This window comes from Hemitrygon akajei, chromosome 17, assembly GCF_048418815.1.
Source record: "Hemitrygon akajei chromosome 17, sHemAka1.3, whole genome shotgun sequence".
NCBI lineage: Eukaryota > Metazoa > Chordata > Chondrichthyes > Myliobatiformes > Dasyatidae > Hemitrygon > Hemitrygon akajei.
In genome coordinates, this window is record NC_133140.1 from 30,375,942 (window position 1) to 30,401,337 (window position 25,396).

Consider the following 25,396-nt stretch of genomic DNA (forward strand, 5'->3'; position numbering starts at 1 on the left):
TTCTCACTTTAGGACCCTCACAGCTTTCACTCCTTTCCTATGAAAAATGAAATTATTAAGTAGAAAAATCACAATAAACATATTTAGGACCTTGATTGAACCATAGTGGGATATTGTGTTATTTTGTTCTCTGTATTTTAACAAGCATATTGAAGCATTGAAGGTAGTTCCAAAATATTCACCACTGCAATGCCAGAAATGTGAAAAGTATGTTTATCAAGGTATATTGAAACACCTGCTCTGATGTTTTAATGCTATACGGAGTCTGCCCATTCCCATGAGGTTCCACCTTCTCATTCCAAATAAAAATTGAATGGATTCGATAGTATCTGGACAGATAATGCTTTCAGTCAAATAGTCTTTACTCACTATTCGCAATAGGTTTAAAATTTATACTAAAGCATTTAAAGAAAATTGAAAATAAACATATTTTTGTTATGCCACAATTTTGTTCTTGTGTGCTTATAGCATGCTTCTGGACCATAATTGTAAATTTCTGGAGGCTTTGCAGTCTTATTTCAGATTTATGAATGTTGGAAGATGGAAGGTGATTGAGAATCTGAAGATTCCATCAATATCCGAGTTTCAGAATGGTAGATGGGTTGAGGCATTACTGAAACGTTCCTTCCTTTGGATAGATTAACTAATCCCCCACCATGTTGAGAGTTACTAACTCTGCTTTGATGTTCGCTTGCAGGTGTGGTATTTGAATTTATGACAAGGCTGATGTGATGCAGAACCATTTGGCTTTGAGGTAAGATGATGTACAATTACTATAGATAGTTAAATACACAATGAGTATCAAAATTGCTTTCATTTGACAGTTCACATATAGAAATATTATTCTTCATGCTTACAAACTATTAATTGATGAAAGTTTAATAAAAGCATTTGAGTTCTTTGAATCTTTAAATATGAATTTAAATTGATTACAAATGCTGTTTTGATAGATATTAAACACTCATTCTGGGATGTCTTCAGCAAATATTTTTAATGTTAAAATTGGTAACCTTGCAGTTCAATAGACCTCATGGAAATTTCAGGGCAGAAATCATGAAAAGACAAATGTAAAAGTTTTCAGTTTCTGCCCTCTTTACATACAGTAGTCTGCTGATTATTTTCAGAGCAGGTGTGACCACCGTAAGGGAAGCGTAACAGTTGATATTACACTAAATCATGTCTTTTTGTTACCTTTTAATCTACTGTTTGTATGGGGAATACATTTTTCCTATCATATTTTAAATTGTAAAGGATATGCACTTCCTATAAAGTTAATTATATTGTCTACATATCTTGAAGGTCTTTCAAGGATTTGGGTGCAGAGTAAGGAAGGAGAGAATGATAGATGTTGGTTCTTTAGGCTTGCATTGTTCTGGAGTAATTCAGAGACTAGTTAGAAACAGTCTCTTTAAATGAATGAAGGTACTTGAAGGCATAATCAAGCCTTTGCAACTTATCTATAGAGCAGAACAAAAGAACTAATCACTTCCGAGGTTCTACAGATTGAGGTTCTACATGGCATAGCTGCACTTTTCACTGGAGATCTTATAAACCAGGAATGGGCACAAGCACAGTTCCAGTCAGGAGGAGTAAGCCAGGCCTGTTTCTGTCACCACCTATACCCAGAAGGCTGCACAATCCATTCCTGAAGAGATTGGAGAGTTCTTGGGAAATAGACATGCTAGTGAAGAAGAAGAAGTGGCAGAAAAATTTTGAATACCCATAGGAGGACAAGGATCAGAAGAAGCAGGAGGACCAGTTCATGAGATTGTATTTGCTCATTTTCTTGTTTATTTTTCTCACTTTCTATGCTTACTGGTCCTTAATTTTAGTGTTCTTCATAGGTTGTTCTGGTGGTTAATTCTGCACATGGTAGTGGGAAACTGCCACTTCAGAAATTCCTACTGCTTTCTGCAGAATTACCCAGCTTGGTCACTTACTTTCTAATTTCTGATAACATTTGAGGAAATGTGTTGCTGTGTCAATAATGTTGAGTAAACATGCAGATTTAAAGAAAAATATATATTTCTGTTGGCTCAGTAACCTACTGATTCCCATGGTTATCTCAACTATACCTTTTCCCACCTTGTCTCCTGTAGAAATGCTCCCTTTTCTCTTGTTTCTTTGCCTCTGCCACATCTGTTCCCAGGACATAGCTTTTAATTCCAGAATATCAGAGATGCTTACCTCCTATAAAGAATGGGGTTTCTGTCCTTCCATTATTGATACTGGCCTCACCCACATCTCCTCCATTTCCCAAACATCTGTGCTCACCCCATCTTCTTGCCTCCTTAACAGTGACAGAGTTCTTAGACAATAGACAATAGGTGCAGAAGTAGACCATTCGGCCTTTTGAGCCTGCACCGCCATTTTGAGATCATGGCTGAACATCTACTATCAATACCCGGTTCCTGCCTTGTCCCCATATCCCTTGATTCCCCTATCCATAAGATACCTATCTAGCTCCTTCTTGAAAGCATCCAGAGAATTGGCCTCCACTACCTTCCGAGGCAGTGCATTCCAGACCCCCACAACTCTCTGGGAGACGAAGTTTTTCCTTAACTCTGTCCTAAATGACCTACCCCTTATTCTCAAACTATGCCCTCTGGTACTGGACTCTCCCAGCATCTGGAACATATTTCCTGCCTCTATCTTGTCCAATCCCTTAATAATCTTATATGTTGCAATCAGATCCCCTCTCAATCTCCTTAATTCCAGCATGTACAAGCCCAGTCTCTCTAACCTCTCTGCGTAAGACAGTCCGGACATCCCAGGAATTAACCTCGTGAATCTACGCTGCACTTCCTCTATAGCCAGAATGTCCTTCCTTAACCCTGGAGACCAAAACTGTACACAATACTCCAGGTATGGTCTCACCAGGGCCCTGTACAAATGCAAGAGGATTTCCTTACTCTTGTACTCAATTCCCTTCGTAATAAAGGCCAACATTCCATTAGCCTTCTTCACTGCCTGCTGCACTTGCTCATTCACCTTCAGTGACTGATGAACAAGGGCTCCTAGATCTCTTTGTATTTCTCCCTTACCTAACTTTACACCATTCAGATAATAATCTGCCTTCCTGTTCTTACTCCCAAAGTGGATAACCTCACACTTATTCACATTAAACGTCATCTGCGAAGTATCTGCCCACTCACCCAGCCTATCCAAGTCACCCTGAATTCTCCTAACATCCTCATCACATGTCACACTGCCACCCAGCTTAGTATCATCAGCAAACTTGCTGATGTTATTCTCAATGCCTTCATCTAAATCGTTGACGTAAATCGTAAACAGCTGTGGTCCCAATACCGGGCCCTGTGGCACCCCACTAGTCGCCACCTGCCATTCCGAGAAACACCCATTCACTGCTACCCTTTGCTTTCTATCTGCCAACCAGTTTTCTATCCATGTCAATGTCTTCCCCCCCAATGCCATGAGCTTTGATTTTCCCACCAATCTCCTATGTGGGACCTTATCAAATGCCTTCTGAAAATCGAGGTACACTACATCCACTGGATCTCCCTTGTCTTACTTCCTGGTTACATCCTCAAAAAAACTCCAGTAGATTAGTCAAGCATAATTTACCCTTGGTAAATCCATGCTGGCTCGGCCCAATCCTATCACTGCTATCTGGATATGCCACTATTTCATCTTTAATAATGGACTTCTGCCATTTCTCTGTTTCCCATAACAATTTCACCCAATTCATTCTTCAAGGGCCCAACATTGTTCTTAACTATCTTCTTTCTCTTCACATACCTAAAAAAGCTTTTGCTATCCTCCTTTATATTCCTGCCTAGCTTGTGTTCGTACCTCATTTTTTTCCCCGTATTACCTTTTTAGTTAAGTTCTGTTGTTCCTTAAAAATTTCCCAATCATCTGTCCTCCCACTCACCTTAACTCTGTCATACTTCCTTTTCTTTAATGCTATGAAATCTCTGACTTCCTTTGTTAACCACTGTGGCTCCTTTCCCCCCCCCCTTTGAATCCTTCCTTCTCTGGGGGATGAACTGATTTTGCACCTTGTGCATTATTCCCAAGAATACCTGCCATTGCTGTTCCACTGTGGGCAGATTCTTGTCCTTACTTACTACCCCATCAGTCTCTATATCCAATGGAAAAGAGGAAACAGTCAATATTTGTGGCTAAGACCCTTCATCAGGACTAATGAAGGGTCTCGACCCAAAACATTGACTGTTTACACTGTTCCATAGATGTTGCCTGGCTTGTTGAGTTCCTCCAGCATTTTGTGTGTGTTGCTTTGGATCTCCAGCATTTGCAGATTTTCTCATGTTTATGAGCCTCCGCATCCAACATATTATCCTCCGTAACTTTTGCCATCTCCAAAGGGGTCATACCACTTAACGTATTTTTACCTCCCTGTGGTGAACTACATATACCTGTCTGGACTGCTCCTGTGGCTCGTCCCACAGACCCCTGTATAAAGGCGATTGAGGCCTGTTGCCCAGCCTCATTCCCCAGGATGTAGTGTTGTTCATTCTTCCAGTCAATAAAAGCCGATACCTCACTTCCTACGTCTCAGCGTGAGTTATTGATGGTGCATCACTCCCCCGCCTGGCAGTTATCCCTGCAAGCAGCCTGAATGTTATGCCTGCCCATACACCTCCTCCCTCACCTCCATTCAGGGCCCCAGGCAATCCTTCCAGGTGAGGCAACATTTCACCTGCAAATCTGCTGGGGTTGTCTATTATGTCCAGTCCACCCGAAATGAGACCTTTTGTAAACTGAGGGACTGATTCATCGAGTACCTCTGCATCATCTGCCACAAGCAGGATTTCCTAGTAGCCAAACAGTTTAATTCCCATTGCCATTCCGATGTGTTGATCCATGGCCACTTCTTGTGCCAAGATGAGGCCACCTTTGGAGTGGAGGAGCAACACCTTATATTCCATCTCTATGCCCTACTCTGAGCTTTTACCTGCCTATTACATCCCCTCCTCCTCCCCTTTCTCCTATGGTCCATTATTCTCTTTTATAAGATTCCTTTTTCTCCAGCCCTTGACCTTTCCCACCCACCTGGCTTCACTATCACCTTCCAGCTAGCCTCCTTTCTGCCCCCAAATTTTTTATTCTTTTCAGTCCTGAAGAAGGGTCTCAGCCTGAAATGTTAACTGTTTATTCATTTCCATAGATGCTGTCTGGCCTGCTGGAGTTCCTCTAGTATTTTGTGTGCTGCTTTGGATTTCCAGCATCTGCAGACTTTCTCATGTTTATACATTTCTGTTTTGTTTTGCCCTTGGCAAAATCAAAAGTGAATAATAAAAATTTAATGTATATCCTGCCAAGGGATTGTGTCTGGTAGGCTTTTGTACACTTGGCAGTGTTCAATGCACTTGACTCTGTAGTCCTCTGTTGATCCCAATTCTTTTAAGCCAATTTCTTCATCCATGACAAGTAGCATTTTCAATGTGCCTTCAACATCATAAACAGTGCCAGAGGAATATTATCTGGCAGGAAGTAAGAGAAATCAAAGTTCACGCTATCAGGTTGGAGGCTACCCAGTCAGGATATGAGGTGTTGCCCCTCCAGCATGAGTTTGGCCTCATTGTGGCAGTAGAGGCGACCATTGACAGACAGGGCCAGGAAAAGGGAAGGCGGATTGAAATGGGTGGTCACTGGGACATCCTGACTTCAGCTCTTCCCTCTCAAATTGCTGGGTGAATTCTATCATATTATGCCTCCTAAGGGTTCCTTTACTTTAAGCTTGTAATCAGATCTGGTTTATTACACAACATCGAATCAAAGATAGCCTTTTCCTCAATAGGTTCAACTACAAACTTCTGCAAAAAGCCATCTCGTAGGCATTCTACAAATTCTGTCTCTTGGGATTCAGCACCAACCTGATTTTACCAATCTGCCTGCATATTGAAATCCTGCATGACTATCGTGGCATTGCTTTTTTGACATGCCTTTTCTGTCTGGTGTTGTAGTTTGTAGCCCACATCTTGGCTACTGTTCGGAGGCTTGTATATAACTCCTGTCAGGATCTTTTTACCCTTTCAGTTTCTTAACTCTACTCACAAGGATTAGACATCTGATCCTATGTCACCGCTTTCTAAGGAGATGATTTCATTTTTTACCATTAGAGCCACATCTCACCTCTGCCTATCTGCCTGTCCTTTCAATACAATGTATATCCTTGGATGTTAAGCTCCCAACTGTTAATCTTCTTTCAGCCACAGCTCAGTGATGCCCATGGCCAGATTGGCCATGCCAGCCAATCTCTAACTGTGCTACAAAATCATCTACTTATTCCATATACTGCATGAATTGAAATATAACACCTTCAGTCCTGTATTTGTCACCCGTTTTGGTCTCGTTCCTGAGTTATACTGCAATTCATCCCACTGACTGTAATTTTGCCCTATCATTTGCCTGTCCTTCTTGACAGTCTTGCTACACACTGCATCTGCTTGTACCTTGTATAACAAGCGCCCCATACTCATCCCTATCATTCCCATCCACCTGCCTGATCAGTTTAAACCCACCCCAACAGCTCCAGCAAACTTGCCCACAGAAACATTGGTCCCACTTGGGTTCAGGTATAACTCATTCCTTTTATATCAGTTGTGCCTTACCCAGAAGAGATCCCAGTGATCCAGAAATCTGAAACCCTACCTCCTGCAGCAGTTCCTCAGCCACACATTCTTCTGCCAAATCATTCTATTCTTAACCTCACTGGCACATGGCACAGGCAGCAATCCAAAGATTACTACCCTAGAGGTCCCACTTTTCAGCTTTCTACTTAATTCCCTAAATTCTCTCTTGAGGACCTCTTCCCTTTTCCTACCTACAGTATGTCAATTGGTGCCAATATGTACCCAGACTTCTAGCTGTTCCTACTCTCCCTTTAGAACGCCATGGATTTGATTTAGGCATCCCTGCTACTGGCACCTGGGAGGCAATATACTATCTGGGTGTGTCTTCCACATCCACAGAATCTCCTGTCTGCTATGGAATCTCCTATCACTACTGCTCCTCCCTTCCCTTCTGAGCCACAGCGCAGGCTCAATTCCAGAGACCAAGTTATTGTGGCTTCTTTCTGGTAGTTCATTCCCCTCAACAGCATCCAAAATGGTATACTTATTATTGAAGGGACAGCCATCGAGGTACTCTGCACTGGCTGCCTATTTCCTTTCTGAAATATCAACTGTTCATTCACTTCCATAGATGCTGCCTGACTTCTTGAGTTTCTCCAGCATTCTGTATGTGTTGTCCATTTCATATAGGATATGATTCCCAGGATCAAAAAAAATATAAGAAAGGAATCTCACCTTACTGTTTTATGCAGTGTCTTACATCTAATTGTAAGATAGGAAGAAAAACACTTGTTAAACACAGCTCATATTTATAATCATGTATTTATGGAACATTACTGTTATTTTCAAAATGTTTATTTTGTTTTATTGTATTTGAGATGTGGCATAATCATGATATCTCTCTGCTTGTTCTTGCTCTGAAAAGATGGATGCAGGCCTTCCAGTTGAACCATTCGCAGTTCCTGTGCAGATGATATATCTGCAGTGTATAGTTCTGTGACCGAGTTACTTTAAAGTACTAACATTACATTTGCAAAATATGACTAATTGGGACTGTAAACACAAGAGTTTCTGCAGAATCTGGAAATCCACAGATAAAATGCTGGAGGAACTCAGCAGACCAGGCTTTGTCTTGGCTTGAAACGTTGACTGTTTATTCATTTCCATAGATGCTGCCTGATTCTTTGAGTTCCTCCAGCATTTTGTGATTGTGCCTTGAAAGTGTCTTCAATAGTGGTGTTTCTACAATGTTACTAGCATTTTCCTATTAAAGGGAAAATGCATTCTCTTTGTACGATATCAAGTGCACTATGCCGAAGACTGCATCATTTCTTTAGAATAATATTGTGTTGAGTAAATGGAGGAAATGTATTCTGTATTTTGAAACTAGGTAGTTTTGAATTTTTGAAGAATGGAGTATAGAAATTATAAACTGGTCTTTACTATGAAAATGTTCGCTTTCATAAAAGGAAGTTTTGTAACTCTTTCTTATCAGCTGGGAGTAATTAAACTGGGCCTGAAGCTGTAATAAAAAAAGATCACAAACAAAATACTGCAGAATTTAGAAATGTGAAATGGAACGTGTTGGAAATATTCACCAGTCAGGTAGTATCTGTGGAGAGACAATCAAGAGTTAACATTTCCTTAGAGACAGAGAAGCAGTTTCAGCGACAGGTTACTATCGATGCAATGCTCCTCAGACAGGATGAAGAGGTCAATACTCCCCAATGCCATTAGGCTTTACAATTCAACCGCCAGGACTTAAGAACTTTTTAAAAGCTATTATTAATGCTTTTTGAGATAGTGATTTAGATGCATATCATATTTTTTACTGAGTTAAGTATTGTATGTAATTAGTTTTGCTACAACAAGTGTATGGGACATTGGAAAAAAAAGTTGAATTTCCCCATGGGGATGAATAAAGTATCTATCTATCTATCTATCTATCTATCTAGTTGTGGAAAAAAAGCTGAATCAAACAAAAATGAACTTGCTCAGTTAACCTAATGAAAATTTTACAGATGGAATGCGGTATGTGTCCTAACTGTTCTGAATGCTGAAAAAGTCAGTCTGATGTTCTGCTTATTTAATCCTCTAATTCTCTATTGTTGAGAGGATTGGAATGATTGCCAACCAACTAGCTGAACTAAGCTGTTCTATAAGCCAAGCCCTACATTAGAATTCCATTGTAATTGCTAATGTGGCTTGCATATCTTTGTGACTTGATCCTTCTACCTGCAATGAAGCAAAAATTTCTTTGTATGCAATTATTTATTCTATATTTTTAGTCACAAAACTAGTCAGATAAAATTGTAAAGACAAAGCACCAAAAATAACAACACAGTCTTCCAAGAATTATTATTGAGTTTGACTCAGACTTTGTTTTCCCACTGCATTGTTTAACCTGAATTAAATGAAGACAAAGTGGGATTAAAAGTAGATCATATTCCTCTGTTACGTGAAACAGTGGAGCAGACCTGCTTTATTAGCAATCATTCATAGATATGTTTGTGCATAACAATATTGTGAGTTGAAATTGTGAATGTGTCAACTACATTGGAATATATAAACCATTAACATTGTGTTATGTTGTTTGTCAGTCAGAGCAAGAACAATTCTTCAGTCAGCAATAACTCTGAATTCTGTTAATGGTTTCAGTACCAGTGAAGCAAAATTATGTGGTAGAATGTAGAGAGCTATAGCACAGTACAAGCCCTTCGGCCCATGTTGTTGTGGCGTCTTTTAATCTACTTGAAGATAAATCTAACCCTTTCCTCCCACATAGCCCTCAATTTATTTTTCATCTATGTGCTTATTTAAGGGTTTTTTAAATGTCCCTACCACTCTCGGTGTAGAAAATATTATTTCTGATATCCCTCCTATACTTTCTTCCAATGACTTTAAAATTATGTTGCCTGGTATTATACATTTTTGCCCTGGGAAAAAGTCTTTATCTACTCGGTCCATGCCTCTTATCATCTTGTATGCTTCTATCAAGTCGCCTCTCATCTTCCTTCATTCCAAAGAGAAAAGCTTTAGCTCGTTCAATCAATTCTCCTAAGCTACCAAATCCAGGCAGAATCCTGTAAGTCTCTCTGCAACCTTGCTATAATGTGGTGACAAGAACTGAACACATTATTCCAAGTATGGACTAACGAGGATTTTATAATGCTGTCTTTCCCTAGTCCTGATGAAGGGTCTCAGCCTGAAACATCGACAGCGCTTCTCCCTATAGATGCTGCCTGGCCTGCTGTGCTCTACCAGCATTTTGTGTGTGTTGTTGTTTGAATTTCCCTAATCAGACTATGTTTCTCCATAAATCCTGTCTCACAAAATCTTTCCAATAATTTGCTCACAACTGAAGTTAAATTCACAAGTCTAATTCCCAAGATTATCCCTTTGCCCTTTCTTGAACAATGGAATAACATTTGCCACCCTCCAATTATCTGGTACTACTCCTGTGTCCAGTGAGGATGCAATGATCACTGCCAAAGGTGCAGTAGCTTCTTCCCTCACTTCCAATAGCCATTTGGAGTGTTTCCCAACTGGCCCTGGGGATTTAGCTTTCGTAATGTTTTTAGATCCAGCACCTCCCCTTTCTAGTAGTTATTGGAAATTTACACTTTATATACAGGATAATAGTGCATTAATTAGGTTACTTTAAAACTTGTGTAGAATTTATGAGCATATTGTCGTAACCTGGTTAATTGGGACACATCAGAACCAATACATTTTGGTCCAATTAAGCAGCTGCCCCAATTAGCTGAAGTTTCATGGAAATAGTTGAGAAGGCAAAAAAACAACAGACAACTGTTTAACTGAATAACAAATTATGTATTTAAGTGAAAGACAGAATAAATTAGAACACCACCAATAGTTAGACACTATTATGGTACAATAAAACTGTGTATCAGTTCCTAATAGTTATCAATGGAAGAATTCATCCAGTGTATACTGCCGTGTTCTTTTCATTGACTGTAAATGAACAAAACCAGCACAAACACCTAGTGCAACTAATGGACTGACTTCAAACAATAAGTTTGACAATTGGATCCTTCAAATAATCTTTTTCATTTTAACATTCAAAATACCTTCAAATTCTTAATAGTTCCTACCTTGCTAAAGTAGTGAAATAGTTTCAGTTTTATTCCTGATCGTTTCTCAGAACTCCAAAACTGAAAGCTTGAAAATGTAGTGAGTAAAACATTTCTGAATTGTCTCGGCTGCTTATTTCTCGCCAACTATCACTGACAAAAGTCATGGCTATTTGAACACAAACAGACACAACTGATGCTATTTAAACAACTGTTTACTCTAAGCCACATAGTGCACTTGATAGGCACTAGTTAGAAACTGTTTGGCAACAGTCTCCTGTCCCAATTAAGTGGCATAATGTCCCAAATAAATAGCGAGGGAATCCTGGCTATTCTCTTGATTATTTTTTGTTCTTTAGGTGTTGTCCCAAAAAAGCATTGCCCTGATTAACCAATAGCCCAATTAACTGGAATGAAATATATTACAATTAACAAATTCTATAATGTACTTAAAAGAGCTTATAAATTAATCATTTTTTGGAATGAAAGGAATAAATTATATTGATTTATTCTTTTCACTAGTTCAGTAAGTTAGGAACTATAAAGAATTTAAAGTATTGACAATAACACAACAGGTAATGAATAGGACATAATTCAAGTAAAGCATGTCTTTTTTGTTACTTTCATAAATCACACAGAAATTGTGTTTTCTTTATAAATAACACATGAAATTGGAAAAGTACTTGCCTTGGATAAGATATTTCCTTTCAACCCTTGATTTTTTCCTGCTACAGGCAAAATAGATTTTGGATTTAAAGGAATCAATATTAGAGCAAAATAGTAATACTGTTCTTACAGTTGCAAACCTTGTTAAATTTGACTGTGGTGTATAATCCAACTGTAACCCCCAGGTCTGGCCAGCATGCGTTTGTTTAGGGGAAGACAGTTTCTGGCTCAGGCAAACTGAGAAATCTCGTTTGTGTGGATGCTGTGTGATATGTTGCCTGGTTACAAATGTGTACCGCAAAATATCAGACAGTACGCCATATGCAATTAAATGATTGAACTTTATAAATCTTAATCTGACTATAGGGTTAGTAAAGAAAATAAAAAGAAAAAGGGCCCATTTTAATAAAACAGTCTAGTGTGCACATTGGAGCTTACGGTTCCATCCATTTGTTCCCCATTGACCTCCTCCGAGTGTTGCTGACCCTTGGACCCTTGCTCCAAGTCCACTCTGGCGGTCTACCAACTCTGTCCACTCGTGCTTTTCTTCATCTCTCGCCAACAAAAGACCGCAAAATCACTTCTCTCAAACCCACAAGAAAGAACAACATGCCTCTCATTGGATGGCATATGTACCAAAGTCCTCGTTATCTCTAGTCATAACTCAAAACATTGCTGCTACAGAGAAACCATTACATTCGCAGTGAAACATTAGAGGGCATTACATTAGCAGTGAAACCTTACAGCGCGTTATACTCTTCCTCCACCAAATTTAGTTATGTCCTTATGATGTTGTGATAATTCATCAACCGTTCCTGCAAAACACAAAGTCCAACCCAGGTTTAAAAAGGCAGTGACATAGCTCCCCAAGATGATAGGGGTCACACTCTGTTCCCCCAGTGCTACGTAGGCCAGCTTATTTGGTGGGCTCCTAATTCTCTGAGACCTCTGTTCCCCCTCACCTAATTCTTCAGGTTCAGACATTACAGGGGATACCTCTGGTCTCCCCCGGCCTATCACTCGTGCCCCACCTGCAACTTGGACCCCTCTGTCACGTGGCCAAGCTCCACTTCATCCCTTACAGGGTCCCGCTGCAACCCAGGCTGTCCACAGATAGCCCTCACCCCTTCACCCAAATCAGCAGGAGAAGGGCTAGAGGTCTCTTTGCCAATGGGGAGTTAGCAAAGGCAGTATATACCATACATCCAGGTCCTCATCTTCCGAATCAGTATCAGTCTCAGTGGTGGAGGCTGACTTAACCTCTCCTGCTGTTGACCCTTCAGTCAGCCCACATTTCCGCAGAGTCCCCTTACTAGGTGTAGGCTCCAGATCGGGCTCTGGGTCTGCCTGCACTTCTTGTCCCAGGGGCAGCAGGTGGTTCCGTTGGAGAATCTTGGCAGGCCTATTCCCATCCTCTGATTTCACCCGGAAAACTGATAGCTTTGGCATCTGATTCTCCACCACATAGGGCATAGCCACCCAGCGTTCAGCCAACTTATATTTCCCAGTAGCCCCAAATCCCTTATGAGAGCTCAATCTCCCAGCAGGAGTTGGGAGAACTTCATCCTTTGATTATACCTCCTCTTATTTCCTTGATTCTGCTTGCCAGCCGCAACCCCAGCTAATTCTTAAGCTTCTTCTCATATCAGACACATACTTCAGATAAATCTTCGCTGGTAAGCTGCCCTCATCAGTCCCAAAACAAAGGTCAATGGGCAACCTCGCCTCGCAGCCAAACATCAGATAGTATGGTGAGTACCCAGTAGCTTAATTTCGGATACAGTTGTAACTGTGAACCAGATGTCCAATATGTTGACTCCATTTGCTGATCTCCAGTGTCCTGAGCATGTCTACCAAGGTCTAATTAAACTTCTCTGGCTGGGGATCACCCTGCGGATGATAGGGCGTGGTCCTCGACTTCTCAACTCCAAGCATGCCCAGTAACTCATGGATGAGTCTGCTCTCAAAATCCCCCCCCCCAATCACTATGTATCCACCTGGGAAGGCCATAATAAATGAAATACTTCTCCCATGACACTTTGGCCACTATGGATGCCTTCTGGTCCTTGGTAGGAAAAGCCTGTGCACATTTGGTGTAGTGGTCTGTGATGGTTAAGACATTTGCCATGTTGCTGGCATCGGGTTTTTTAAAAAAAATAATTTTTTAAATTAGTTTTTCAAAACATTTTACAAAATTAAAAACCCCAAATCCCAATGAGGAGCATTAATACAGTGCAAAATTAAGCATACAATAACAATATGCTACAAAGGAAGAGAATTTAACAAAAAAGCACCTAAATTAAAGACAAGTGAGCTTAGTGTCCTCCCCAAGCCCCACAACAAGAAAAAAACAACAACTCCAGACCAACCACCACACAATATAAAGAGTATAAGTCAGGACAGTCAAACTCCCAGACTGTGAATACACTTAGCAACAGCGGATAATAATGCCTACTACCAGAAAAAAAAGGGAGCTGAAAGCAAGGGACCGAAAAGAAGAGAAAAAAAAAAAGAAAAAAAACCCTAGTCAAGAGGAAGGTTATGAAAGTACTCGATAAAAGGTCCCCAGACCTTATGGAACTTTAGATCCGAATTAAGAACTGAATAATGAATTTTTTCGAGGTTCAAGCAGGCCATAATGTCGTTAAGCCATTGCGCATGTGTGGGCGGGGCAACATCTCTCCATCTAAGGAGGATCAAGCATCTCGCCAGGAGAGAGGCAAAGGATAGTATTCGGCATTTGGTCGGACCCAGACATAAATCTGTCTCGCCCCAAAAACCGAACAGAGCAATTAAGGGGTTAGGTTCTAGGTGCTGATTCAGAATACCCGATAATGTAGTGAAGACATCTTTCCAGAATTTCTCCAAGCTAGGACAGAACCAGTACATATGGATGAGAGAGGCCATGCCCCTCTTGCATTTATCACAGAGCGGACTAATGCCAGGGTAGAATCGAGATAGTTTAGATTTAGACATATGGGCTCTATGAACAATCTTAAACTGTAAAAGGCAATGGCGAGCACAAAGGGAGGTTGAGTTAACCGATTTGAGAACTGAGTCCCAGCTCTCCTCGGATAAGGAGATATTTAAATCCTGCTCCCAGGCCATTTTAATTTTATCCACAGGGGCCCGTCGTAAGGCTGCTAGTTTATCTCGGATAATTGATATTAAACCTTTACCTAGTGGATTAATGGAAAGAAATAGGTCCATAGCATTTTTCGCAGGCATTTCAGGAAAGTTAGGAATTAAAGGAGCAGTAAAGTGTCGGATTTGGAGATATCTGAAAAAGTGAGCATTAGGCAGGTTGAACTTAACAGAGAGCTGCTGAAAAGAAGCGAAGCGATTATCAATGAAGAGATCTTCAAAATGTCTAATGCCCTTCCTGTACCAAACATGGAATGCTGAATCGTCCGTAGTAGGTAAAAAAAGGTGATTATGTGCGACAGGGCTAGAAACGGAAAACCCCTGGAAGCCATAGCATTTCCTGAACTGAGCCCATATACGCAAAGTGTGTCTAACCAGAGGATTAGCTATTGATCTGGGCAGACTGCTAGGGAGTGCAGAGCCAAGAAGTGCAGATATAGATAATTCTTTAGTGGAGCTCAACTCCATTGCCACCCAGTTAGGGCACTCGGGTTGACCGTGGAAGAAAGACCAGAAGGCAGCACAACGTATATTAGCTGCCCAGTAATATAAGCGAAAGTTAGGTAAAGCCATGCCACCCTCTTTTTTAGATTTTTGGAGGTGGATTTTATTAATTCTAGAGTGCTTATTCTGCCACAGATACAACAAAATAATAGAGTCTAAGGAATCAAAAAAAGATTTAGGAATAAAAATTGGGATAGATTGAAATAAGTATAAAAATTTGGGGAGAACATACATTTTAACAACATTAATACGACCTACCAAGGACATAGATAGAGGTGACCATTGTACCAGACTCTGTTTTATAGCATATGAAAGATTGACAAAGTTTTCACTAAAGAGATCTTTAAACTTCCTTGTGACTGTAATTCCAAGATAAGTAAATTGATTATGGACTACTTTAAAAGGGAGATCACGAAATATTAGTTCTTGTGCTTCTTTATTAATTGGGAAAAGTTCACTCTTATGTAAATTGAGTTTATAGCCAGAGATCTGGCTAAACTGGTCAAGAAGTGAAAACATTAGAGGTAAGGATGTAGACGGATTTGAGAGAAAGAGTAATAAGTCATCAGCATAGAGAGAAACTTTATGCTCAACACCCCCTCTCCAAATGCCGGTCAATTCAGGACAATTTCGAAATGCTATCGCCAGAGGTTCTATAGCCAAATCAAAGAGAAAGGGACTTAAGGGGCATCCCTGGTGGGTGCCACGTTTGAGAATTAAATACTTGGGATTTCTGAAAATTAGTTAGAACAGAAGCAGTAGGACACAGGTACAGCAATTGGATCCAAGAGATGAAACTTTGGCCGAGGTCAAATTTTTCTAAGACTGCAAAAAGGTAGTTCCACTCTATACGATCAAATGCTTTCTCCGCATCAAGGGAGATAACACATTCAGGAGTCCCAGTTGGAACTGAGTATAAAATATTAAATAGACGCCGAATGTTTAAAAAAAGGGAGACGGTTTTTAATAAAGCCTGTTTGGTCATCAGAGATAATGGAGGGAATAACGGTTTCTAATCTATGAGCCAACACTTTAGCTAAGATCTTTACATCAACGTTGAGCAGAGAGATCGGCCTGTACGAGGAACACTCTGTTGGGTCTTTGCCCTTTTTTAAAAGAAGAATAATAGATGCCTCATTGAAAGAAGGTGGCAATTTGCCATAATTAAACGAGTGAGATAATACTGAAAATAACTGAGGAGAAAGAAGTGAAGAGAATGATTTATAAAATTCTACAGGGAACCCATCAGGTCCAGGAGATTTCCCTGAGGACAGTGCAGAAATTGCAAAAGATATTTCTTCTGGTGATATAGGCGCATTGAGTTTGGCTTTGAAATCAGATGAAAGTGAGGGGATATTCAGATTCTGTAAAAATTGATCCACAGAGATATTGTCATTCAGAGATTCAGAGGAATAAAGCCGAGAATAAAATTTTTTAAATGCGTCATTAATTTCTAAATGATCCAATGTAAAGTCTCCGTTCTCCTTCCGGATCTTTGTAATATGTTGTTTGGCTTTGGAACGCCTCAGCTGATTGGCTAGGAATTTACCAGACTTATCCCCATGAATGTAAAAGCGACTCTTGCTTTCGAGAAGTTGGCGTTCGACAGGTTGAGTGGACAGAAGGTTAAATTTAGTTTGGAGTTCAACGCGCTTCTTGTATAATTCAGGGTTCTTAGTTTGGGCGTATATTTGATCCAAATCTTTAATCTGGTTAATGAGGTCTGCTCGATCTGCGCGGGATCTTCTATTGAGATTTGCTGTGTAAGAGATTATTTGACCCCTCAGATATACTTTCATGGCATCCCAGACAATCTGGGATGGCACTTCAGGTGATGTATTAGTGTTAAAATAAAAGGTTATCTGATCCTTAATAAATTTTACGAAATCATCATCCGATAATAAAGTTGAATCGAACCGCCAGTGTTTATTCCTCTGAGGGAGACCAGGAAAGTTCAGAGAGAGGGTAATTGGGGCATGGTCAGAAATCAGTATACTCTGATAGTCACAAGAGTGGGCAAATGGGATAAGTTGGTTATCGAGTAAGAAATAGTCAATTCTAGTGAAGGTATGGTGAACATGTGAGAAAAAAGAATAATCTCTCTCCGTAGGATGGAGGAAACGCCATATATCAGAGGTACCAAAATTAGAGAGAAACGATTGACTAGCTAAGGCAGATTTAGTAGGTGATCTGGTAACAGAGGACGATCGGTCCAGTTTAGGATCCAACCAACAGTTGAAGTCACCACCCAGTATAAGAGAGTATGAGTTTAAGTCTGGTAGTGAGGAAAAAAACCGTTCAAAAAAGTTAACATCATCAAAGTTGGGGGCATACAGGTTTGCTAGTGCAACTTTAGTGTTATATAGTTTACCAGAAACAATAATAAAACGGCCATTTGTATCAGATATTTTATTATGGAGTTCAAAAGGAATATTTGAGTTAATAAGAATGGAAACTCCCCTAGCTTTAGCGGCAAAGGATGAATGAAAATGCTGGCCCGCCCACTTTGACAGAAGCCGGGAGTTATCAAAGCAACGAATATGAGTTTCTTGGAGGAAAGCAATGTCAGCTTTGAGTTGTTTGATATGTGAGAATACCTTCCTCCTTTTAACAGGGTGGTTCAATCCCTTTACATTCCAGCTCACGAATTTAAGTGCACCAGCCATTATCAATTACTAATGCATAAAAGGCAGCTGGCATATAAAAAGTCAAGCAGTACAATAGCAGTCTGGGAGCAGAGATGTAAACATAGATTCGTAAGGTCAAAATATAAACATGTCCTGAGCAATAAAGAGAAACAATAAATACAGTGAGTGATGTTGGAACTGGAAAATCCACCCCACCCGCACAACCCAAAACTAGACGGCTACCAAAACAAATAGCTAGCTCTACCAAAAAAATTAACCCAAATACAACTTCCAGATCTGTGTCATTAACAACAGTTCCGTATAAATACTATAGCAAATAGTAACTAGTTTATGCACTAGAAAACATAGCTACAGATTAGAACACCTTCTGCAGAAATATAAAACTTAATACAGAGAAAATTGGAAGAAAACCAAAACTAACCTACCTGCGAAAAATTATAGAAGAATAAAGTAAGAGAAAGGGAAAAAAAAGGTAAGAAAGAAAAAGAAAAAAGAGGAAGGGGAAAATTATAAATTCAAGACGAGTATTTATCAACCATTTACAGAGAAGGGAGAAAAAAATTCAGAGATTAGAAAAAAGGGGTGAAGAAAAGAAAAAAAAGATAAAATAAATAAATATTTTAAAAAAAGGAAAGATAAATCAGCAATTAAACTGTGAACCAACAAACGGAGGCCTTCACTAAAGACTTTGAACCTCCAAAACAAGTTAGAGTTAGTTGTAGAACTCTGTAGGTAAAGTTATACAAGAATAAAAATAGATTACACACACACCAAATCCCGGGAGAGATTGTCAACAGCCCTTAAAGTTTCAATGAATAATGTCTGAGTGATTCAAGTGAAGTCCGAGTCCAGAAAAAGTAATTTTACTATGAGGAGTACTTATCCACCATTTTAGGAGGTCCGATCAGATTCCGAAGATGACTGGATAGCCGGAAGACTTGCCACAAACGCTTCAGCTTCCTTCGCTGATTTGAACCACTTGTATTTCCGGTATTAAGCTTGATTCGTAGATCGGCAAGATTGCGAAGAGAAGGTTTGAAACCACGATCAAAAAGCACTTTCATTGCGCCTTTAAACTCAGCGCGCATCTTTAAGGTCTGGGGTGCAAAATCTTCCACAGAGCGAATGGTTGTATCCTGGAAAGGAAAAGTCCCCCTGTGACGCGCCTCTACAATCAGACTGTGTTTTACCTGGTATTGATGGAAACACAAGATTACTGGTCGCGGACGGGAGCCCAGAATTCCGGGGGAACGTAAACTCTGAATGCCCGTTCAAGCTCGGGCAGCTTCGGAAGCAAATCTTTCCCGAATATCTCACAGAGAAACTCGGCGAAAAACTTTACGGTTGATCCCTTTTCGGTCGCCTCTGGCAATCCAAGAATTCTGATATTGCAGCGTCTGCTGCGATTTTCGAGATCCACCATTTTGGAAAGAAGTTTGTTAGATTTTTTTCTCTAAGCTGGAACAGAGAGTCTCCAAGTGTCGAACACGACTTTCTAAATCTTCAGAAGTCGAATCGATGCGAGATAAGTGTTCAGCATGTTTGTCCACTTTATTGTTGATCCGATCCAGTTTGTCTTCTAACTGTTTGAAAGCGGTTTTAAATTCCTTTAAAATTTCATCTCGGAGCTTTCCGAGCGCAGCCAGCGTCTCGTCCGAAGGAGTCATAGCTTCTTTTCTCCCGGATTTAGAACTCTTGCTAGACATTGTAAGTTAGATATATTCACAGGCAAGTAAGAGATACCAAAATAATTCCTAACTAAGGTTTAAAAAATGGAGACATTTAGTGCAAAGATAGCGACAGTAACGGAACAAAAGTTCGGAGCAGCTAAACAATCGCCATCTTACCGGAAGTCCGGCATCGGGTTCTATTGACAGGAAATCCATACACACCAGGTCCATGGACCTTACACTCTGCAAGTAGGACAAGGGAGCTGCCTGCGTAGGCAACATCTTCCGCCATATGCATAGAATGCACATCTTCAAGTATTCTTCGACCTCCAACCTCATTCGGGGCCAGTAAAACTGGCCTCTGAGCAATCCATAGATCTTTTCAACACCCAAATGTCCAGAGTCATCATGAAGTGACTTCAAAGCAATCCTCTGATACTTCTCTGGCAGAACCAGCTGGCAGTGCCAAGTTCGGTTCAGGGATGATGTGATCCAGTTTAGGATCTGGTTCTGCAACTCCAACTGAGGCCATTCTCTCAGTAATAGAGGCACCACCACATGTTTTGTCTTCTCTGTCTGAACGACGTCTCCCTTTTCAACTGCTGACCAAATGGTACCGATGCCCAGGTCACCTTGCTGAGCAGTTGCCACTTCCCCAGAACTCAATTCCGACAGGAGATTTGATTTCAGAGCAGTCAGGTTACAGTAAACTTGTGGAATGGCATCATCAGAAGCTCCCGATTGATCCACTGCTTGATCCTGCCCCTCCTTTCCCTCTGCCTTCATAGTGATGGAAAACTGACACATGGCCTTCACCCCCAGGGCAGGAACGCTCTCCCCCTCTTCGTCCCTGTACAGTTTCTCGTGCCCATTGGGAGAAAGCTGTTCCTGCTTCCCTGCTGGTACTTCAGACTGAAATCATAGGCAGACAATGCTGCCAACCCCTGATGGCCTATGGCATCTGGTTTTGCTGAGGTCAGGATATAAGTTAGGGGGTTGTTGTCCATCCTTACCTCAAACTTGGCCCCATAGAAGTAGTCATTCAGCTTATCCACCACTGCCCATTTCAACACCAAAAATTTCAACTTGTGCGTGGGATAGTTTTTCTCTGAGGGCGACTGACTGGCTGACAAACACAGTGGGTCTCAACCTGTTGCCCTGATCCTGATACAGGATGCCCTCTCAGCTGGCATCCATGTGCAGTACATGCAGTACATGTGCTGGCAATCGGGGTCTGCAAAAGCCAGCACCGGCTCCTGGGTCAGCAGCTCCTTCAGCGACTGAAAGGCCTCTTGACATTTTGCATCCCACCTCAGTCCAAAGGGCTCAGATGGGCTAAGATACTCTCCACCCTCCTAACCTTTTTTCTCCCTCCCTTTCTTCCCTAAGGGAGGGTGACCACACAGAAGCTGATTCAATGGGTGACTCACATTTGCGTAGCCCTTCACAACCTCCGATAGTAACCACAGAACCTGAGCAGAGTGCTCACAGTCTGGGGTCTTGGCCAAGTATTCACTGCCTCTATCTTAGATGGATCCATAACTACTCCATAGTGTGAGACAATGTGCCCACTATAGCTGACAGATATCTTGCAGAACTGGCACTTGTCCAGGGAAAATTTTAACCCTTCAGCTTTCAGGTGTCCCAGCACCTTCAGTAGCCTCACTTCATGTTCTTCCAAGGTTGATCCAAACACTATGAGGTCATCCAGATACACCACTTCCTCAAGCAAATTCATATCCTCCACCGTCTTCTTCTTGACCTGCTGGAAGGTTGCAGGGGCTCCGGATATTCCCTGGGGCATCCTTTTGAACTGGAAAAATCCCAGGGGGCATATAAGTGCCGTCTACTCTTTGTCAGCCTCGTTCTTGGAGATCTGGTAATATCCACTCCTCAAATCCAGCACACTGAATCACTTTGCACCACTCAGACAAGCCAGCGTGTCTTTGATCCTCGGGACCGTATACTGGTCAAGGACAATGCGCCTGTTCAGAATCCTACAGTCCACACACATCTGTACCTTCCTGTTCTTCTTTCGGGCCACTACTATTGGGGACACATAGGGGCTTCAGGACTCGGTGTTGATCCCAACTTCCTTCCACTTATACAGATGTTGCCAAACGCCTTCCATCTCTGCAGGAGTTGGTCTGCATGACTTCTCTCTAGACGGGATGTCCTCAGTCATCCAGTCAGATAGTGTGCTGAGTGCTCTTGGAACAACCCACATCAAACTTATCAGTGGAAAAGACACATTCCAGCTTCAACATCTTCTCTACCAACCCCCTCTTCCAAACCACAGGAACCGGGGAGTCCACAAAGTTGAATGATTCAGCGGTCAACTTTCCTCCTTTTTCCAATAGTTCCTCCCTGGCTTGTTTCACAGGGACACTAGACATTATCATTGCTGGGAACAGATATGCCGGGGCATCACCTGCTTGAAGGTGACCTCACTCTTCGTAGTGTTCCTGACAATCACTGCCGTCCTGTTCACCTATACAACCGAGGGTTTCTGCAGATCGGGCCTCACCAATACCCCAGCAGGAAATCCCAACTCCCCCTGTGGCCTCTGGAGCATCCTCCAAGAGGGCTTCGTCCTCAGGCACTCTGAGAAATTTGGGGGACCCCATCATTCTCACTACTTCCCTGGGCTGTACCACTATTGGCTTTGACTGGGTGAAATACACAGTCCCTCGTCTAAGTTCAGTATCTGACCCAATGCAGCCACACATTTCATCAAAAGCAGCTCGAAACATCGGGTGCATAGACAATGTTCCCAGAAAGCCCTTGCCAGCACTCCAGAACAGAAGGTGGCGGTAATGCACCATTAAGCTAGGTGCCAACTGCCGTAAAACAAGAAGAAGAAGCTCTCGCCGGCCTTTTCCTTGCAGGCCCCTATTAGCCTTCTCACAAGAGAGGTGTTGGTCCCCACTGCTCTTTTCAATTGGGTCTGGACAAACCAGCACTAATGTATCAAGGACCTCAGACACTCCCACATTGGCCTCCAAGAACTCCAGCTTCACTGACAAATAACCATCATATGGATAATCACCAGCGCTGAGACCCCAGATCTCCGGTGCCCTTAATGGTATCAATAGTAAATGCTTCAGATACCGGTCGTAAAATGGAACATTACAACAACATGACCTGTGTCCCAGTGTCAAGTATGGCTTTAGCGTAAACACTCTCTATCTGTAGCGACACAGTGGAGCATGGTTCCACTAAGCCTTCAAGTAAAGTGTCTTTCACTTTCAGGGGTTCCTTGGTATATTGTTGGGAATGTCTTTCCCCAGAGACACCAGGCCGTTCCCTCACTGTCTCTCCTCTAAGCTTTCGCAATGACTCTCTCTGCTTAGGTACCTGAGGGTTCACTCTCCTCGCTTGACACCGGCTGCTAGCAGCCCTCCGCATTGTTTGTCCCCTTAGGGGATCTAACCCCCACCCCCCCATCAGCTCCATCATATGGGGGGTTCACACCCGGTGAAAACAGCCAAGACATCTCAGTTCTCAACTCTGCCACTCCCCGGGGCAGGCTATCCGTGGTCACTTCACCGCAGGGGGCCACTACCGAGGGCTGTACCCTGCTGACTGAGGCTTCTGGCACATTCTCCTCTCAGTCTTCTCTGATCAGTTCAACAAACAAGGGAGGGGGATGCTTCTTACGAGACAGTCGGAGACCCCAAGCGATCAGGTCCTGGGACTGGGCACCCTTTGCTATTTGGTCCATTCTTAACTGCTCCACTGCAGCCACCTGAATGGCCCCTCTGTGCCGCAAGCAATTTAGTTGCCTCTGTAGCTGAAAGATGTAGGCAGAAACTTTCTCCCCCTTTTTCTGATGCATGTTCTGAAATCAGTCATGAGCTCCATTGGATTCCCTGTTGTGCCAAAGGCATTGTCCAATGATTTCATGTAATCAACAGCTGTAGCTACGGGATACCACAACCCGATGGCTCTCACAACATCAGCAGCCTCCCCACTCAAACTCTCAACCAATCTCTGTTGCTTAACGTCATCAGAGCACGGCCACTCATCTAACAACTGAGAGGCCTGCTCCACCCAAGTCTCATACTCCTCTACTCCCTCGGGGGTGGCCGTTATTTAAGAGAATATTCTTAACTTCTGGTGGGGACCCTCTGCCTCTGCACTGGGCCACTTATTCGCCAGAGGGATAAAGGCTGATACCAACTCAGAACTCTCACTCTTCACTGGGGGACGGGGACTAATTAGACATTCCAAATGCAACCAGTCCTCCCTCACTCCTCAGAAACGATAGAACCCTGTCTTTGAAATCTCCACCCCCAGCTACAGGAAGCTCGACTTGTGACTCTGTCCGCTCCGCTGCACTCCCCTCCTCCCTGACAGTATGGACAGGTCATGGCCCAGCCTTACCTGGGGCACCAATAGAAGTGGGCAGTTCCACTACTGTTGCGTCAGTGCCAGTCTGAACTAAAACAAGGTTCGAGCCCACCATTTTATCAAATTTCTGCCCTACAACCGCAACTCTGCCAATAGCTTTAACAGTACTCAAAAATCAAATTAACAATTCATCTGGGGTACGAATATCCACCCCACTGAACATGCACACATTAGCTACCGGTAACCCCATGGAAGCACACCACTGCTCCACCCCTGCAGCATCCATACCAACACACACTTAAAACACACAACTCACTGGTTCAATGCTCAGGGCAATCACACAGCATCCAACAAAATCAATCCCGGAATGATAACCCTACAATTGGAAGTTTGACCAGCATGCGTTTGTCTAGGGGAAGATGGTCTCTGGCTCAGCCCAACTGAGAAACCTTGTTTGTATGGACGCTGTGTGATATGTTGCCCAGTTACAAATCCGTACCATAAAATATCAGGCAGTACACCATATGCAATTAAACAATTAAACTTTATAAATCTTAATCTGACTATAGGGTTAGTAAAGAAAATAAAAAGAAGAAGGGCCCATTTTAATGAAACAGTCTGATGTGCACGTTGGAGCTCACGGTTCCGTCCATTCGTTCCCCATCGACCTCTTCCAAGGGTCGCCGAGCCACAAACCCTCGCTCCAAGTTGACTCTGTCTGACGGTCTACCAACTCTCTCCACTTGTGCCTTTTCTATTCATCTCTCGCCGACAAGACTGCAAAGTCCCTTCTCTCAGACCCATAAGAAAGAACAACATGCCTCTCATTGAATGGCGCACATTCCAAAATCCCTGTTACCTTTAGTCATAACCCAAACATTGCTGCTACAGAGAAACTATTACATTAGCAGTGAAACATTACAGAGAGGCCACTACATTTAGCAGTAAAACCTTACAGTGCATTATACAACCATTGATAATTCCCTTATAGGATGAGTGGTGATTATAGTGGTATCGCAATTATTTTAGAGCATTAATATCTGGTGATTTGGATGTTGATTTGGATACTTGATTTTAATATGACCTTAATATGATCTAAGTCATTTCAATTTGGCTATTTAAGTGAATCTGAAATTAAAAATCTAGTATAGTGTTGGTGACCATAAATCTACCTGTCATAACAATCAGCTTCATTATTTTTATCCTATTGCTTTTTGTATGAGATGCCATTATTTTCTGCCTGGTTTTCTATATGATATGGAGGACAGGAGATTTCTAAGTGCTGTTTTTAACTTGTGGAATATTTGTGACATTTAAGTTTATGGGAGAGGGTGAATTCAATGCAAAGACCAGTAAACATAAGTTCCTGGCCCTCAAAGGAATTTATTCAAATACAACACGAATCAATCTGCAGATGCTGGAAATAAATAAAAACACAAAATGCTGGCAGAACTCAGCAGGCCAGACAGCATCTATGGGAGGAGATAGTGACGACATTTCAGGCCGAAACCCTTCATCAGGAGTGAAGTAATATGGGATGGTCGAGGGGGGATAAGAAGTGGGGGGAGGGATGGAGTAGAGAGCTGGGAAGTGATAGGCTGAAGGGAAATGGGCTAGGGGAAGGTGGAGAATTATGGGAAATAAAAGAGAAAGAAAGGTAAGGCTGGGGGGAGATTATAGTGAGGGGGAAAAAGACAGAGAAAGAGAACCAGACTAAAATTATAGATAGGGTTGGGGTAGGTGGGGCAGGGGTATCA

General features: G+C 41.9%; 1 protein-coding gene across 1 annotated transcript in view; it reads left to right on the top strand.

Annotated features, from left to right (window-relative positions):
- The first annotated feature begins 697 nt into the window (after nucleotides 1-697).
- plekhg4 (pleckstrin homology domain containing, family G (with RhoGef domain) member 4) overlaps nucleotides 698-25,396 on the top strand; it is a 236,290-nt gene continuing 211,591 nt past the window's right edge. Inside the window, exon 1 of the mRNA XM_073069869.1 lies at nucleotides 698-754. The gene's annotated coding sequence lies outside the window, so the exon portion shown is untranslated. The remainder of the gene's footprint in view (nucleotides 755-25,396) is intronic.